Source organism: Silene latifolia, chromosome 7 (genome assembly GCF_048544455.1).
Source record: "Silene latifolia isolate original U9 population chromosome 7, ASM4854445v1, whole genome shotgun sequence".
Classification (NCBI taxonomy): Eukaryota; Viridiplantae; Streptophyta; class Magnoliopsida; order Caryophyllales; family Caryophyllaceae; genus Silene; species Silene latifolia.
Genome location: NC_133532.1, coordinates 102,473,708 through 102,491,936, shown reverse-complemented (window position 1 = coordinate 102,491,936; position 18,229 = coordinate 102,473,708).

The window sequence follows — 18,229 nt, the reverse complement described above, 5'->3', positions numbered from 1 at the left end:
CCATAACTAAACATGCATTGTCTTATTTATTGAGTTTATCGACCGTGTCAATTAGAATTATCGTAGTTCACCGCTTTAGTTCACTTAAAACGTGATAGATAATAAATTGACATGACCTCTCGCTAAAACAATTAATTGAGATATAGCCTTACCAAATAGTAGAAACCATGAAAACCTATTTCGCGAGGGAGTGCACTCGGCCCTACCGGGGTACAAACCTTGTTACGTAGGGGAAGTGGGTGATGAATGTTAATCCACCGAATTCATGTTGATAAGGGATGAATCGGCCCTACCGTGCCCAAGTTGATGTGGATTTGGATCATGGACACATTTATTCGAAATTTGGATTGAACTCAACAAAAGTTTTTCGATAAGGGATGTATCGGCCCTACCGTGCCCTTGTCGGATGTGTTTTGGGCTATAGATAATTTTTAATGTAATATTATCGACCAAGAGTTCTAAAAGTAGAATCGATTAAAGAGTTAATCCACCGAGTTATATTGATAAGGGATGAATCGGCCCTACCGTGCCCAAGTTAATATGAATTTGGATCTTGGAATCATTTATCATAGTTGGGTAGAGGTCACTATGTAAATGCTTTACTTGTTATCTACAAGTATTATTATAACGATGAATGTTTTGTTTTCACTATTCCGTTATTATATTGTTCTATTTCTTTACCACAATTCATATACGATATCATTTCGTTTTTGATTCAAATCTCCATTAAAACATCGTAACTAAAGACAAATATGAATTTGCTTCTAAAAACCTCACATGAACCATTGCTAAGGATCTCTTGTTAAGAGTATAGATTAAAGTTATTCATTATCAAACAGGTTTTTGATTCTTGACTAACACATCTACTTACAATGGATTATTTTTCATGTACTTAAATGAATTAAGTACCTTGAAGCGATAAATTGTTTTGGTAATTAGTTTTGTCAGAATTCGTAATTGACCAAAATAACGCAACCACTTCAATGAAAGTTTTAAGACTAAAACGAACAAATGAAGAGTAATCTTCATGAATTCAATTTTGCTTCTCAAAGCAAAGACTCATTGAAATGAGTGGGAGCATTCTCTTAAACCGTTAAGATGAGGACGAGGTTCAAGAAGTAATGGAATTGATACAAGGTAATGTTAAAGGTAAAGTTGTTGAGAATGACGATACTAAACCTATCAATCCCGACCGATAAAGTTTCCATTGACTTAAATGTTAGGCACGAGAAAGGAAACTACCCCAAATTATTGAAGAATCAACAAGTTAGTTGTGGGACATCTAATGGGACCTTCTTCGTTAAATGTTTATTTGATTAAACATAAATTTTGCTAGTATTACTTCGTCAATATTAGAAACCGGTGGTGGTTTTCATCATTATGTTTGATACATAGGATGATTAGAATATGACGACTAGCAACTATGAAGTTGAGAGATAGAGTAATTGTGTACTCAATCTAGTTTTTGGATTTAAAGTAGTACTTAATTGTGACTATTAAGTGCATAAACTCTAAATAAGAATATAAACTTGTTAAGAGACAAAAGAGGTTTTCACTTTTGTGACCCTATACACCACGATTTGATGAATGGCTAGGCCATTATCAAGGTGATTATATTCTAAACCAAACTAGAATGACATATCATGTAGATGATGTAAGATTCAAATTGGTAACCCAAGATTAAACCTTAAATTTTGGAATGATGAACGCAAAGAGTTATCGAGTACTCTTGAAACCATTAGATTGTTAATGGTATATGCGTATCTTGTATTCAAAGCAAGATGTCTCGTGCCTTTTGTTTGAAAAAGGAGATCGAGATTGTAAATCATTGATCCAAAATAGGTTGATCATTTTCTTTTACCAACGATTTAAGTTGACACTAGTGTGTTCACTTAATAAGGTAAATTGAGAAATCTTTGAAGAAGTTCAAAAGTTCAAGGAATCACGATTTAGTCGTGATGGGATTATCAAAGTGAAGACTTTGATATAAGCCAAAGGAAATGTGATATAGTATCACAAGTTAATCTCTCTTAGCACGCATCATGGAATAATGTGTGATTAGATAAGAAATCAAACGCTATTCGATATGGTTTGGATTTCAATCAAGTTACTTTGAGTTACTTGATCCTTTTGGGGATTTTATCATTTTTGTCTAAATTATTTTTCCACTAAAACGAATCATATGAGATATGAAATGGTAAAGGTACCATGTTTGTAAGTTTTCACAAGAAACAGATGCTCATTTTTCCCCTTCAATAATCACGAGCACGACGGGTTTGCGGCTCATGAAGCTGTCTTTCTAAAATACAAGTTTATTTTTAGAAGACAGAGTGGGAGAAATTATTCAAAGAGCCACAAAGATGTTATGTCGCAAGAAAAGAGCCACAAAGATGTTATGTCGCAAGAAACTGGTCTTTCTTGGCTACGTGAGATGTTTTGTGTAAAACGTTGTCGCAAGAAACTGGTCTTTCTTGGCTACATGAGACGTTTTGTGTAAGACATTGTTTCTTCAAAACCTAGGAGGTTAAAATTCGTCACTTGTTAAAAATGATGAATTCATGTTACTTTTAAGAAAGTAAAGAGCTTATAACTTACAAAGAAATTGTTTGATTCAAGATTGATTACTTCTGGAAAGTAATGAACATATGACTTACATAAGAGTGATTAAGTCACAACTCAATATAAGGCTTAGAGCCATGAAAATCCGAAATAAAAGGGCTTGATTAGTTGCAAAGGGTTTTGCACTAATAAAGAGAGATTTCAAAGTTTGATTGGTTGCAAAGGGTTTTGCACTAATTGAAATGCTTAAGTCTATTTGGATCTTCTTAGGGATTGTGTTTCATTATGAGGTTATGAAATACATAGCAAGTGAATCTAAAACCCACTTCTTCAATAGAAGGAATGTATTCAATACATGTCTTGAGTTTTGAAGATTCTTGCAATCCTAAGATAATGTGAAACTTAAGAAAGGGTCTTAAGTAGGACATCAATGAGTTGGAATCAACATTTTTGGATCATGTGATAAAACATTTCTCGATAAGTCGAGAAGTTGTGTTTATACATGAAGTTTAGTGGGAGTTACGGAAATTTTAATTAGTCCGATATGTGGATGACATATTGATCATCGAGAATGATTTAAGACTTTTGGAGTATTATAATACATCTTGAATATCCGGATTTATGAAGATAAATCCACATGATATTAGCGTCAGTAAGAAGTCTTATGTTGATAAGATTCATGACTAGTTCAATTAAATCGAACATATTTGATTGATTCCATTTGCTTCCGCTGCCGGATCAATTAAATGAGTAAATGATGTATAACACTTCATATACTTTGAGTATGATGAATTGTTTTCAAAATCGAATTTAAGTAATCTTTACCTAGTATATAAAGATTACCCTTAAGTACTTGCAGAAGCATTAAGGAAGTAAAGCAAAGTGTTTATGATGCAATTTTGTGTAAGGGTGTTACACAAGTGACAATTGACAATTGAGGTTGTGCATGGTTTCCGACAAAACCATAATCAAAACACATTAGGATGGTTAAGATACCATTGTGGCTATGATAATTAAGAAGTAGATTTTCTAGAATCGTTCTAGGCAATAAAGAACAATGAGAGATATATATATATAACGGAAATTGAGTACACTTGCAATCATGAGATGAGCAAGAGGATGAGTCCCGCACACTGTGAAAACAGTAGGAGCTATTCTTAGGCTAAGAGGGCCTATGACTTGATTGGATCTCGAAACGTACTCAGAAAGTGTTGTGATGCAAATGTATACATTACAAAGGAAAACGAATATGTAGTAAGGTTGAGTAAGGTACAAGAAGTTGATAAAACCTACTAACCAAAGCCTTCTCAAAGGCTAAACATGATGAGTCATGTCATTTCAATTGAATTGAAATCAACAACTACGTACAAGATCAAATCAGATTATAGAACATGAAATAGTAATCAGGCATTGACTATTCATATGTGATAATCGCATTTGTCGTTCGAGTTTTATTTTTAAAACTCTTTTATTATACTTTGTTACATCCAAACGGGTTGTGGAGACAATTGAACCCCGTTAAAGTGAACACGGATTAGCATAGTATTCGCCCATAGTCACTTGTATGAGGTGACGTCTCGAAGTGACTAGAGTGTGATGCGATTGATGGCAAGTTCAAGTGCCATACAGCCATGTGAGATGACTAGTCGATCACATAGGCAGATGTTATGAACACCTTGTCGGGCCTTATGACCGCTTATAGAGTTCTGGCAAATTTATATAGCCTGGTCGTGGCGAGAGTGACTATAGTATTCTAATGAGTCGATTCTTTTGACTAAAGACTATTCACCTAAGATGGCACAGTTTTAGATTAACTTTGATTTGTGTTACTACGACCTTCGTAAATGGGGTCAAATGGGCATATTTTGGGTTATGATGGTGTGGCTAGTCGAAGGGAATGAGTGCGATAGGAATTGTCCACCCCTTGTCGGGTTAAAACAATATCTCGGGGCCACTCGAGGAGTAATGAATTGGAAATGCGTGGCCACGCTCGGAAGGTATCCAGAGTGGATAAATCCGGTCAATCGGTTATTCTCGGATCGAGGAAACCACTCTCGATATGATCACTTGCAAGCACGACCTGAAAGACACCTTGCATTGAGTGGGAGATAGTAATAGGACAAGAGAATTGGTGACGCACACTTGTCGAGGACAAGTGGGAGATTGTGGGAAAATGTGTCCTCAACAATAGTGCGATCATATGATTTAAATATCATTATTAAATCTCATTTTAAGAATACAATTGGGAAGTAATATTGTTATACTGTCAACTGGTCAACATATATCGGTAATGATTGGCTGACTAGAGTTTGACATTCCTGTCGTGTGACGGTGGTGATCGATTGACCCCTAGGTCATACCTAAAGGGCAATACTCTTAATTGATTATTTAATTAATCGTATAACGTTGCGAGTTAATTAAATTACTTGAAAATTGACGGACGATTTTGGAAGTAAAATTTACGTATCAAATTGAAATGTGATTAAATGAGATACGTCTGAGTAATTGAATTGTATAATTACTCGGATGAAATAAATTGTTTAATGTAACAATTAAATTGAATGAATTGTTATAAATACAATCAGTTGTGATTTATAAATTGGTAAAAATTATTTCGGCACAAGTAATTATGGAATTACTAAATCAATTTTTGTATGTGACGTATTTTTATTAATACGTTGATTTTTAATATGTTAAAAATACATTACAAATTATGTTACATGTGACATGTTACATATTGACAATTGACAAAATAATATGGATTCCATATTATCATATGGACCGAAATAAAGAAGAGGTTTAAGCTAATTAATTGTTTAATTAGTAGCTAAACATAATGATTGTTTTGCTTTAGTAGCCTTACATGCCTATAGTGCATTGTAAAGACAAATGAGCCCATGCATTGGCTCCTTTCCACCTCCTCTTGGCCGGATTTTTAGAGAAGAAAAACCACTTGGTTTTTCTTCTTATTTTTCCATATACACCATAATGTAATGTGTGTATTATTTATTCTAACTACTCATCCAAAATACAAGTTCTAGTGAGAAGAAAAATCCTCTCTTCTTCTCTCTTAAAACCGAAACTATTATGTGATTTAAAGAGTTTTGGTTCAATTTTCTACTAAGATTAATATTATACTAGTACTTATAATATTAATTAGATTAAGTGAAAGCCTTGGGTATAAAGCTTGGGGAGAGATCTTATTCTTAGATCTTGTTCATCCATTGGAATAGCTCAAGAACAAGAAGAGAAAGGTGATCTCTCTTGTGCCCAATATAGCCGAAATATTGAATGTAAGGACATTATTTCTCTTCTCTTTTATTAATGTTTGCATGCATAAAATCCGTTTTAATTTTATGACAAATTAATTAGACATATATGAGTATGTTAAAGTGTATATGAATCTACATTTCCTTCATAAGTCTCATTTTAAGAATATAAGTGGGATGTAATATTTTACAGTCAACTGGTCCAAACATATCAGTAATGATTGGCTGACTAGAGTTTGACATTACTGTCGTGCGACGGTGGTGATCAGTTGATCCCCTTAGGTCATACCTAAAGGGTAACACTCTTAATTGAATATTTAATTGGTCGTATGACGATACGAGTCAATTAAATTGCTTAAAATTGACGGACGATTTTGGAAGTAATATTTACGTGTCTCATTGTAATTTGATTAAATTAGACACGGTCTAAGTAATCGAATTGTTTTATTGCTTAGATAAAATTATTGTTTACGGAAACAATTGAAACTAAATGAATGATTTATTATAAATACAAGATGTTGTAAATTATAATTGGTAAAGCGTTTTGGTACAAGTAATTGTGAATTACTAAGTCGACTTTGTACATGACGTATTTTATTAATACGTTGATTTTTAATACGTTAAAAATACATTACAATTTTACATGACTTGTGACATGTGACAAATTGATAAATTGACAAAGATAAAATGGAATCCATTTTATCTAATATGGATCGAAATATGGAGGGAGTATGGTGTTTAAATTATGTTAAATTATTTGAGTGGAAACAACGTGATTACACTACCTACACCTAGCCTTGCATGCCTATATTCTTGGTTAGAGAATCAAGCCCATGCATAGGGCACCCTCCACACCCACCGGTTTTCCCCCCTCTATAAGAATCAAATGGGTTGTTTTTCATTATTCATTCATACTCTTCTAATTTCTAGTGTAAGAAATAGCCTTTCTCTCTAAAAACATCTTTAGAAAAATAAAAGAGAGAAAAACTCCAAAATCCTCCTTACTCTTGGCCGAATAAACAAGAGTTCCAACAATAGTTTTGGGTCATTTTTTTTTTAGTTAAATTAATATTGTTCTAGTATTAATAATATTAATTTTTAAGAGGTTATTTTGGGTATAATTCCTTGGGAGGGATTCTAAGCTTGAATCCTTGTTCATCCAATATTAAGAAGCTCAAGAACAAGTGAATAGGAGAACTCATTTGTGCCCATACATCCGAAATCTCAATGTAAGGAAAACGATTTCTTCTTTATACTTATTCATGTTTGCATGCATAAGATCTAGATTAATTTTATGACTAAATTAATTGTAACATATATGAATATGTAAAGTAATGAGATATAAATTTCTAACAGAGAAGACGAACTCAAACACGTTTGAGTCTGACCTGGACACCCCATTGAGGCGCGAGCCTCTTTGCATAGCAAAGGGCTTCTGTCTCAGGCTAAAACTAGGTTTTGGATCGTCTAACCTATTTTTGAATCGTGTTATGCATTGTTCATACTTATAAACTCATTAAAATAGTAAAGACATGAAATAAATGAGTTGTTTACACCCTCAAACTTACGTGTATTGATGTCTGCGACGTAGACGACTTTAGAGACGGTTTTCTCGTAGCGAGTACTCACGATCAAAGAAGATTAAAAAAGAGTGCCTTAAAAAAAAGATTTTGTTTTGAAAAGATGTTGAAAACATGTTGTTGAAAAACATATTGATTAATGTTGAGTTGGTCGAACGATTCGGTCGAAAGCATTTTGACGCCTCCAAACGTGGCTTTCCGACCGCTATACGTCCACAGATTGGCTTGGCGTGTAGGTGGCCTACGTCCACGGATCGGCGGTGGCCCATGTCCCCAGCGGAGTCGCCAAATTATGGACATGGGCCACGGCCGATCCGTGGACATAGGCCACCTACACGCCAAGCCAATCTGTGGACGTATAGCGGTCGGAAAGCCACGTTTGGAGGCTTCGAAATGTTTTCGACCGGATCATTTTAGATCGGTCGGTTTCGTCTCAGCAAAGGTCTCGAAACGATGTTTGAGATGTTCGAATCGCCACCAAGCATTTGTGGGTTGCCTGAAATCCGTTCGAATCCACTTTATACCTAAGTAAATCAAGGCAAAAAGCGGTGCTTGCCATAGGTACTAAAGATAAGGAATCGTCCCCCTTTAGCATGTTATCGCTAGAATGACTCTCGTACGCCCTGGATAAGGCCATCCAATGTCCAAAGGTTATGAGTAAGGGGTGAGGGTACGTATTGGGAAGCCTTTTAATCAGACACCCATTCCCGCCCCCGTTAGCGGCCTCTACTGATCGATCATGGTTGTTTAAGGGCAAGAGTTAATAAAATGCTTTAAATGCATGAATGCGCATCCAAAAGTCTTAACCTAACATGTGAATATTTTATAAGTCGGTTGTTTATACATGTATCAAGAAATTGGTGTCAAAGTTGGATTTAGATTGATTTGCATGTAAAATGGAAATTAAACATCCATTTACCAAATTCAGATTATGGTGCTTAACACGATCCATTATTTTGAAAAAGGGTGTCAAATGACAAAGTGTAAAAATGTAAACTTGTCAATCTGATCCGTCATATATTCGGGTTAACCGTAATCGGGATCGTCCTAGACAAGTGCTAAAATGAGGCAGAAGTGTGCCAGGCAGCCCCTTTGGGGCGCGAGCCACACGGCGAGGGAACAAGTCCTGTCCAGGTTTTAAAATATGAAAACAGACGGCCTCTTGGGGCGCGAGTCAGACGACGAACCAAGGGGCGTCTCCTGGTTGTTAAAAAGGTTGTTTAGAACCGTATTTGTAATTAAATAGTTTGCAAATACGATTTGCATGACTCGGAATAATTACTATTATGTTAGTAATATTCGTTGTCGGATTTGCAAGTTTGAAAGGAATAGTTTACAAATAAAAATGTAAAATGTTTGATTTGAACTAAATATGTTAAGTTCAATTATTTGTAATTAGTCAAGTTTGTCATCGTACTCGGATTAAACCGACATGGTATGAGGAACCAAGGATAATTATGAATTATGACTAATATGTTTGCAAGTTTAAATAAGTGAGAAAAATGGTAAATAAAAGAAAAGGGTGTTAAAATACCCATTAATTTGTAATTAACCAATAATATCACCGAGTCACGGATAAAACCATCATGGTATAAGGAACCAAGGGTGATTCCATTTATGGTTAAAATACTTGTCATAAAAATGAATTAAAATGGTAAAAACCGTAAAAGGAAAGAAGTAAAAATAAAAGAAAGTGTTGAAGGGAATACGGACATAAACACGTTTGAGTCTGACCTGGACACCCCATTGAGGCGCGAGCCTCTTTGCATAGCAAAGGGCTTCTGTCTCAGGCCAACACTCGGTTTTGGCTCGTCTAACCTTTTTTTGAATCGTGTTATGCATTGTTCATGCTTATAAACTCATTAAAATTGTAAAGACATGAAATAAATGAGTTGTTTACACCCTCAAACTTACGTTTATTGATGTCTGCGACGTAGACGACTTTAGAGACGGTTTTCTCGTAGCGACTACTCACGATCATAGAAGCTTAAAAAAGTGCCTTAAAAAAATTGTTTTGAAAAGATGTTGTTGAAAAACATATTGATTAATGTTGAGTTGGTCGAATGGGTCGGTCGAATGCACGGCGACAGTACCAAACAAAATGTGTAAGGCTTCTGTTTACGATCGGTAAGTCGTAAACACGTGTCGATTTTGTGACTTAAGTAGTCGGGTCTAGAAGTTTAAGGGAGAAGGAGGGGGTGGACTCTCGCGTAAGAATTGTGGTGTGTGAAGGTGGCTAAGCAGACACCCCATTGAGGCGTGAGTTTGCTTGGAGGCTAAGCAGACACCCCATTGAGGCGTGAGGCACCTAGTGACTGAAAGGGTTGTACTGTCCCTTTCAGAAATTTGGATTTTCCATTTGTTCTAACCAATGTTTTGTTGGTTGTGATTTGTGGTCTTTGATGGTTGCTTAGCCGTGTAAGCTTACTCTTGGGTGTTATTTGGGGTAGGTATTTTGTGTCCTTGACTCAGGTTTGACCCGTGTGATTCGGGATTTGAATTTCGAGTAGGGTTTTTGCTCGGTGTCAGTTTTGACTCTAATTAGGGTCATTTTAATGGAAATGACATGATAAAGACATTCATGGCATTATTTTCGACATTCGAGATTTGGTTTGACTCAGGTTGACTCGAGTTGCGGGTTTCTGAGTTAGTTTGGGTCCGAAGACGGTTTTAACTCTAAATTGTGTTATTTTAATGCAAATGAAGTTAGAAAACCATTTTTGAAATCATTTTCCATATCCGAGTAGTGCATTAAACCGTCTCATGTATAGCCAATCCATTCACGCATATCAAAAACACGTTATAGTCCGATCATCATCGGGTGGTTTTTGGAAGGTGCAGATACTGGGTATCTACATTGACGCTTGTCGTTGATATGCTATTCTACTTAACGAGTCGAAGAGAAGAACAAGCGAATCATGTACAGCACATTCCTTGTATAAAGATAAAAAGGTATGCACTTTTAATTTGTGTCAAATTTTTATCAACAGTATTCATACAAAACATGTTCAAAAATTATACTCCGTAACAAATATTACCGTGTGCTTTTTTAAACAGAATAAATTTGCATGTACTAAATCCATAAACCTGCGTATTTCACGGTTACTTGGAATCTGAAATCTTAAAATTTATTGGCAGTGAACGGTACCGGTTCCTTAGCTTTGCGATTTGGGCACACTACTACCATGAATGACTACTCCCTCTGCCTCTTCAATTGTTTAGCTATTGTATTTTGGGCGTCTCATTTGTTTATCAACCTTTTGATTTCAAAAATATTTTTTATTAATAATTTGATCACCTAAATGCATTTGAAAGAATATGCTCGGGAAATATGCTCAGGAATATTGCTCGAGATACTCGGGATATTTGCTATGATATTTACTCCGTAAATATGGTTGTTCCGGGTTTAATTCCAGAGCAGGTGTTTGTTACCACTCGTAGCTAGTAGAATGATGTCCTTGCTTGAATCCTCCTTGCGTCTCCTGAAACGATGAACAAACTGAGGGCTCGGCTTTGGCCGAGCGTACTCACTCCGACGCTCAAGTCAGTAAACTTAGAGAGAGGTTGTTGTAACCTGGCTAAGAGTGTATTGTAGAGAGATAAGGAAGATATTACCAGATGAATAGTGGTTATTAGGTCAATTTGTGGATCCTTTCCTCAATAAAGGTTGAGGAGTATTTATAGGCTTTCGCCTTTTGTCACGTAGTGGCCAAGTGGCTATCAGGTGAAAAGACCGTTATACCCTCGGCCGATGGACCTGTGGCAGGCTCGCCGAGGGTCTTGGATATGAGTACGCGGATTTGTGTCCCGGCTGGCTAGATGTCCGGCCGAGACCAGTGTGACAGCCGATGGGCTTCACCGGCTAGACTGTCTAAGTCGTTGACTTTGCTGTGAATACCCTTGACCTTGCTCAATGTGTTGACTTGGTCAGCGGTGCAGAATATGCCCCATCAATGGTGTTATATTATTCATTGTATAATCCTTTTACCTTAATTGTAGGATATGCTTTAGAAAAAGATTGCTAGGTTTGACTATTGTAAACTATATAACCCTTGTATTGAGGCATCGTTTAATCATCAATTGAAGACTTAACTCAATTGTTCTTCCTTCTTGTGTTTATCATGGTATCAGAGCAGCAGGTTTGATACTCGCAAATAATACTCACAAAAAAACAAAACACAAAATTCTCACAAAATGACCAAAAACGGAGATGGAAAAGACAAGGGCATTGGTGGCAGTATTGACAAAATGGTCATTTTGCCATCATCCCAATTGTTCCTTCATCCTTCCGACAGTCCCAGTTTGAAATGAACTCAAACTATTTTCAATGGGGACAATTACGACTTATGGGCAGATGTGTGTAGATACCTCATTTCTGCACCACCCGCAAACCACCCGGTGATGATTGGGCCGCATGTTTGGTACGCGGAACGATTTGTGACAGTTTGTAAGTTTATTGTCAAGTGATTGCTCAAACATTTATGTCTACCTCTTACTTATCATCTACGCGCCGATACGGTCGTTTTGACAGTAATTAGAGTACCTTTGGAGTCTGGGCCTAAAACCGTCTTCATTTTCTGATAACCGCTAAATCCCGAGTCAGAATGTTCTGGAATGTTCCGGATATTTCTATTCCAGATTTCACAATCTTTTAATCTTTGATAAAGAATTTCCCGTAATATTCACACAAAATATTAAGGAAAATAAGATTAATCCGTTATTCCATAAATTAAACACGGAAATCTTTCTTCCGCAGGAGGAAACCACTTGGGAACAGACGTAGCAGGTGCTGCGCCTCTTCCAAGAGACGCAGTGCATGCTGCGCCTCTTCCCAAGTCCTTTTCTGCATATTTTTCGTATCTTTTCATATCTTTTCGAGATTCACTTCCAAAGTCTCTCCGAAAACCCTAATTCCTCCACGTGATTAGTATAAATAGGAGCCTTCGCTCCTCATATTTCTCAGGCGACTGTCCGCCTTTCTCTTCTCCCTTTACATTCTAGACCACGTTCTTACTTTTTGGCGTCTACGTTCTTGAACTTTCGACCACGTAAGCTCGGATCCTTCTGAGTACCAGCCTCGTTTTTCATGACCGACCAATTTGACCAACTCCACCATAATCAACTTAATTAATCTGTTCGTTTTCCTCTTACGAGGGCACTTTCGTTACATTCGAGTCGAGCATCACTAAAACATAAACTTAGTTTATCTCGTTTCGTCAAACATGTAAGTCTGAGGGTGTAAATCCTTCTTTATTTGTTGTTATTTACTTTTTGTAATCATCATGTAAGGTTTATGTCGAAAGTACTTCTAAAAACCGATTTGTAAAACCATGTTTAAAACCTTTTTTACGGATTATCAGGAGACAGACGTCGAGAAGGGACGCAGCAACTGTTGCGCCTCTTCGAAGGGACGCAGCACCTGCTGCGCCTCTTCGTGAGGCTGCCGCAGTTCCTGCTTCCTTTCTTCTTCCTTCGTCCTCTGTTAGTTTCGTTTCTTTGTTTTCTTTCGTTATTATTTGCTCTTGTTTCGTTCACATAATAATTCAACATATTGTTAATCACTGTTAGTATATAATTCATCGTTAAATCCCGACTTAAATCCCTTATAATCCAATATTTGCGGGTTTTCGTCATAAAAGTCAATCCGGGTTGAAGAGATTCGATTCATTCATATCGAGTTTCTGGAATTCGATCTTTGGTATATTCCCTTCTGTTTATCATGTTCGTCATTAGTTCTTCAGTAATTCGTCGTGTTTAATCTAATTAGTTCACTCATGTCACTAATCAATCTTTCATTCATGTAGTTAATTCGTTTACATTCGTCTCATCAGTGTTTTATCGTTTTTATGACTCATTCACATGTAATTAATGTATTAAATCACTTTCATCCGAGTCGAATATCGTAATCAATCATTAAATTTCACCCACGAATATTAACGATTTGCAGTTCCGGCTTCACAGCCAGAACTCAGCCTTGGAACAGACGTAGCAACTGCTGCGCCTCTTCCAGAGGGCGCAGCTCTGCTGCGCCTCTTCCAGGTTGATTTCTGTCTCTGAACTTCCGTTCTGCATTGACCTAGTTTAATTAGTTTACGTATTCAATTAATTGTCATTCGTATTATCATTAATAATCTGTTCGTTTATTCCTTTATTTCTTTTTCTCAATTTATCCGTTTTTAAAGGTATTTTCAACATAAATCATTAATCCGTTGTAATTATTGTAATTTTCTTTATTGTATTATTGTATTTCTTTTATCGCATTGTTTGTATGCTTTCACATGTAATCAATCTTAATTCCTACTTCGACTCAATTGCATGTTAAATTGCATGTTTCACCGACTTAGTCTAATTCTCATATGTTAGGATCAAAACTTGGATGTTGCATTGCATGCATATAATCAACAATATATCGAGTATAGACGATTTTCCCTAACCATTAGTAGAGGCCGCTATCGAGACGGGCGGGATTAGGTGTTCGATCAAAAGAGCTTCCTAATACGTACCCTCACTCCTTACTCCAGATCTCTGTGGACATCCGTGTTCATTGGCATCCACGAGAGTCATTCTAGACATAGAATGCTAAGGGTAACGAGTTCTTAGTGTTCATGTCACTACTTTGTGTCTTGACATGACATGAGGTATTCGAACGGTTTCCAATTTTCTACAATAAATTGGTGGTGACTCCACAAATGCAAACGCTTGTTTCCCAAGCGCCCCCGTGGCCCGCGTCCACAGTTTGGCGACTCCGCTTGGGATAATACACTTACGTGTAGCCAAAAGGGTGAAACTTGAACAAGGTTAGGGAATAGTTTGTACAAGACAATTGTTGGTTTTCATAACTCGGTCTTCCTAGATCGTTTCATTCGGCCTTCCTGGGCCCAAACCAACCCATACGACCAATCGCCCCGTCTAAACGGTCCTAATTCTTATTTGGGCCTAAGGATGGATAGCGATTGACGTCATCCATACCATGGTACTTACTCTTGTTTGTATCAAGGACTTTCACTGCTTGAGGAAATGGACTAGGAATCGGCCTTACTCTTGTTTGGTACGAGCCTCTCCACAGACTTCGGGTTTGATTGTTCGGTATGACAACCCACCCTTTAAACCAAAACCCTTTTAAATGCACTCAGCATCCCGTTATAATGCTTGTATAAATGTTTGTACCTTACGTGATCACCATTTCTAAACGAAACCATGACGATTTTTGTAAAATCAAAATCCCTTTAAAATGTAAATTTCGAAAAAAAAAGCCAACGATTAGCGCAAAACCGAGTCAAAACTCTGTCCATTTGTCGAGTCAAAATTCCGGGCCCAAGCCCATTTCAAAACCTCACTTCGAGTCCACTCCTACAACTACACTATAGTTGATTAGGACACACATTTTCAAACATTTACATCTTTTCAAAACTCACTTGACACAAGTGGCACACACCCACTTCCCAAGTCAAAACATTTCTCTCTTAGTAAGTGTGCTAGAGTGGTCGATCGTGTTTTGATTCGTCGTCGATCTCTTATCCAGTTTCCAAGATGCCTGAAACAAGCGACGCGAACTTCAACCAACTCCAGAATGGTAATGATCAAATCCTAACCGCGCTAGCTCGCCTCCAAGTCACTCAAGACCAAGTGTACGACCACCTCGACACAATCGAGGGCCGGATTTATACCGTAGAAACGAGGTTGCCTCCTCGGGAAAGTGAAGTAGATGATGGCTTTGTGAACACCTTCGGGGAAGAAAACCCTCCCATAGGAATGACTGCAACTGAGAAACGACTCCAATATTTGGAGGAACAATTGATGTATCTCAAAGGGGATGACATTTATAGGGAAAATAACCGTAAGTATGAGGCCGTGAGTTCCAAGTTGCCAACCAACTTCAACATGACGGATATCCCTAGATTCAAGGGGCACGAAAACCCTTTGAATCACGTCCGTGCTTTCAAGGACTACATGTCTATCAAAGGCATCAAACCCGAGATGTTCCTAAGGATCTTTCCTTCATCTCTTGACACCATCCCAAAGCAATGGTTCTACTCTATAGAATATAAGAAGATCGCTACATGGGAAGATGCCGCGATCGAGTTTGCTAAGCAATATGCGGATAATGCTGAGATCCAAGTTAACATGTGCACTTTAGAGGTTCTTACCCAAAATGACAAAGAAGGTTTCACCGACTTTCTAAGTAGGTGGAGGAAGATTAGTACCCAACTAGTTGAACGCCCAGACGAAGCTACCCTTGTGGAGAAGTTCGTGGACAACCTAAAACCCATCTATGCGAATCATTTGAGGTACCAAAACATCAAAACTTTCAAAGATTTAACCGTTCTAGGAACAAGGATCGAAGATGACATCCGTAAAGGGCTCTTGTCCAAAACAGTAGGCCGAGGATATCAAGGCTCAACAAGTCGTTCTTACGGCTCCACTAGCAAGACTAATGAAGTTAACCTCCTCGAGCCATCCAAGAAGAGTACCCCACCGAGGAAATTTACAAATCTTGGGGACACTTACTCCAATGCTCTAAAAAGGTTGACGAAACAAGGCAAACTCCAACCCATAGGCCCTACGCCCGAACCAGAAAAGAAATCCAAGTTCTGGGACGAAAATTCATACTGCGAATATCATAGGGGTAAGGGACATGACAGAAAAATGCTACAAATTGAAAAATGTGCTTCAAGACATGATTGAGGATGGTCGACTACCAATACCGCCGGGAGGTAAGCCCAACAACACTCAGAATCCTCTTGGAATTCTAGTAATCACAAGTGAAGAATCTACCTTAGATTGTTCACACCTCATTTCTCCAGTCAAACATGAGAACCACGCGATCGAGAATGAAGGGTTCTACTCTACCATTTCCCCTACCATTACCGACTTCATCGCATGGGCAAGGAGTGTGGATAGGCAAGTTTCGGAATTGGAAAATGTGGTGACAACTTTACATGACCCCAATGCAACACCTAAAGAACATGTGCCACTAATTTTCTCCCAAAATGCTACTATGCAAGAAGTAGTCGTCGTGGTTGATAAACTAATCGACCAAATTACACAAGTAGAGGACGAGATTATGAGAATGAGGGAACTAGTTACAGTCAATGGAGTATGGGCCGATGATGATGAGGACGAGTATCTCATTGAACACTCCCTAGTCAAGAAAATAGTCCAAAATGGTGAAGACCAAGATGTGGACCACCTAACTCGTTCGGGGCGTCCATATCAAAGTACTACTCAAAATGGTCCAACCAACGTTATCACACCAAATGATAATGAAGATAACTCAACTAAAGCAATTACAGAAGACAAAGGCTGATCTTTCAGTCTGGCAACTAGTAGCAAGCTCATTCCCACATCGCCAAGCTTTACTGCAAGTTTTGGCCAAACTAAACGTAGCACATAACTCCACACCCGACTATGTAGTCAACTTGGTCTTCCAAGAATCACCGAAGCTAAGTAATCCTATTACTTTCTCAGATGAAGATTTGCCGCCCTTTGGCGCTAATCACAACTTGGCTCTTTACATCACTGTCGTTTGCTTAAAGAAGAATGTGCCAATGACCTTGGTGGATGATGGCTCCGCAGTCAACGTCATACCTTTGAAAACAGCATACAAACTAGGCATGAAAGAGTCGGATTGGACCCCTACCAATCAAGGTGTTCGCGCATATGATGATACACGACGAAAGGTAGTAGGACTCGTTAACCTAACCGTAGCCACAGGGCCAATTGAGCGAATGGTTAACTTCCAAATAGTGGACATTGAAGCTTCCTTCAACATACTTCTGGGAAGACCTTGGATTCACGCTTCCAAAGCAGTTATCCACCCTTCACCAAAAGATCAAAATTCCACTAAATGGCAAAGTGATGTGACGATCACTTCGTCGCCCATCAAAGTAATAATCGAAAAGAAGTCAAATAATCAAGTCCTTGCGGATCTAGTATATGAACTTGGGGGCTTTCAAAGCACAAGTGTCATAGAAAGTGAGTTGGCACCCCTATACTACGATCCCTACTCCAACTTGGTGGTCAACCACATACTCAAATCTTACGGATACTTTCCGGGAATGCCTTTGAACCCAGCCCGAAGAAACACCTTCGCAACCTACAAGGAAGGCAACTCAAAAAGAATACCACTTGGACTATGATACAAACCCACTAAAGAGGAAGTTCTCGATATGCTCGCTCAAGTTCAAAGCCGTAAGCACGTAGGAGTCCAAATGCGACCATATCTCCCTACCCTAAATGGATACTTTGTTAGGGAAGGAAGTCAAGAACTCTTTCACGAATTTCCCGAACCTTGGCACTATCTCGGAAGGAAGTTAGCCGGAATCGAGATCTTTCACGATTGCTACTTCATTCCCCCAGAAACGGTTCCTACCGTCAAGGCTCGTCAAGCACCTTGCTTAAACGAGCAAGCCGTTAGTCTACTATTTGGAGAAGATCGATTTGTTAGAGCCGCGCAGGATGAGATCATTACCATGATACTTCAAGACGATCACTTCAACCCTACTGCGTTAATCACAGAAACAAACGCGAACCAGCAGAAAGGATGGAGAAAATCAATAAAGTGGACCAACAATCAAGGCAGACTCTTCAAACTCACCACTGGAGAAGGAGAGATGTTCAAGGGAGAACCAGAAGATGATGAATTCGAGTCAGAGTCAGAGTCGGAGTCAGAGTCGGAGTCTAGAGAAGTTACTAGGAAGTCTCCTCCTGTCGTCGACCCCACTCCCTTTGTTTCTCCTAGCTTAGCCTCAAATAGTAACGGTAGTTCGGGAAATGTCCCAACAACTGTCCCTTTACCGCCACTGACCACAGATTAGATGG